This window comes from Macaca fascicularis, chromosome 16 (assembly GCF_037993035.2).
Source record: "Macaca fascicularis isolate 582-1 chromosome 16, T2T-MFA8v1.1".
In the NCBI taxonomy this organism is placed as follows: Eukaryota; Metazoa; Chordata; class Mammalia; order Primates; family Cercopithecidae; genus Macaca; species Macaca fascicularis.
In genome coordinates this window covers 10,602,336-10,604,473 of record NC_088390.1, presented here as the reverse complement: position 1 = coordinate 10,604,473, position 2,138 = coordinate 10,602,336, and positions in this window count along the sequence as shown.

Below are 2,138 nucleotides of genomic sequence, written 5' to 3'. Positions count from 1 at the left end.
TGGGTAATGGGTTTGACATGACCTTGCTCTTCATGAAGCAAGTTTCAAAATTAAATTAAATATGACTCTTCTCCCTGTGAAAACTACAGGGTGTCTATCAAACCTGGAGACTTAGAGAGTATTATTTTACGTGTTACAATGTAGTATTCATGAGCTATTAGCCTATGTTTCCAGTCTTTATGGTCTCTCATATAATCATATAAAGAGTCAAAATAAATGACTAAAAGTGTCAAGAAAACATGATCTCAAAGTAGATTATTCAAGTGTATATTCAACACACATAATGACGGGTATGAGTTTGGTACAAAAAGTAGATATCGTAGCAATCTGGACTACTCAGAGACTTTTTCCTAGAGGATCAAGATTTTTAAACTGGATGCAGCTGAGATGCATAGCCAAAAATATAACCTTCCTCGACAGAATAAAGGAAAAGCTAAATGGTAACTTCCCATCAAATAGAAAGTAAGAGTATCCTGGTCTAAATGGCACTGTATGAAAATGGTGTAAATTAGACATGGTAGTTTAACAGGTAAGTTGGATTCACACTGTCGCACTGGCCTTAGAAAGGGTGTGGAATTGCTCTTCTCACAGCATAAGCCTCTCTTTCACTTTGTTCCTGTATCACCTGGAATTGCTTAAGTGCTTTATAACATGGCAGTAATAAACAAAAACAATATCTTACTTCCTACTTATTGAAAAGTTTACCCAGAGCAAGACAAAAGGTTGTCTGAAAATTCCCATCAAATCCTATTGAGAGCATTATTAAAATGTTCTGTCATCCTGAAAATCATTACCCACATTTTGCAGGTGCCTAGTAAAGAAACAGACAAGTAAGAAAGTAAAATTATGTACCTGTGGTAACAAAGCAGGCTAACAGATGGCTAGGAAAGGCCCTCTCAGATGCACATCCCTGCAATACCCTTCCTGATGGCTTTAATCTACCCCAGGTAGAAGAGTGTCACAAGCGAGTACGCTGGACTGCAAGTCAGGTGACCAGAGTCTAAACTGCGGTGTGATTTGTGGAGATTCTCTTCTATTCTTTGGATCTCAGTTGCTTTATTAGTATAATGAGGAAGATGAATTAGATGATCCCTTATGGTAATAAAACAATGTGACCTTTACAACTAGTATATCCAGATATCTCCTTTCATAAGGCAAGCTATAGCCATTCAATCAATTGAAATATAAGTACAATAATACAGATGTGGCTGCAAAACCAGGTATATTAAGCAAATGTGGTCCCAGTCCCAGCCAGACAATGCTTACAGAGAGAGACGCAAAGCCACAAAGATAGTAAAATAAACTTCAAAAAAAAATTAAAATTAAAATAGAAAACAATGTTCAGGTATTGTTTGTAAGCAAAATATTAAATATATCCCATGGACAGTTGATAGAGGAAAAATCATCGATGCTGCATATTTAGATAGAGAAATGCCCTGTTTCCAACATTTTCTTATGTTGAGTTTCATAGAGGAAACTAGATTTCACAAGCAACTTGGGCATCGAAAAAAAATGAGAGAAGCAGGACATCTCTGCTTGGCAAGGCAATGCAATTTCGGAGCAAGTCTGAAGTGCCAGTGGAATGATTTGACAATGAATCAGAGGCGACTGATTGAAGGAAACAAAAGAAGCTATCTTTGGCTGCTCTTCATGAAGCAAGTTTCAAAATTAAATTTCCAAGTATCCTTGAAAAAGCACAATAAATTGCAAAAAAAAAAAAAAAAAAAAAGGAAATCTTTTTGAGAGAAAGCAACAACGTTTTCATAACACTCTGCTAAACAGCAGAAGCTTTCCTCCCGAGTATACTATCATAACTGTGCAGGCAGTTGAAAAGACTTCACACAGGCGACTCTGTGAAACAGAAGAGCAGTAGGCAACAAAGTCCAGGGATTCCAGAACTTAGCTGTCTTTGAAACAACACCTTACATTATTCCAAAGGCCAACAACTTTAAGATTGCCAACGACTCAAATTATTTATAGGAGATTGATTCATATACTCAACCCAATGTGAGAGGAAATATTTCTAATTATATCCAAACATCTTTAATATGAGGGGAATTAGGCTTGGAGACCGGCAATGCCAAAAACATGTTTTGCCAAATATGTTTTAAGAAAGAGGAGGAGGTTACATGTTTTCC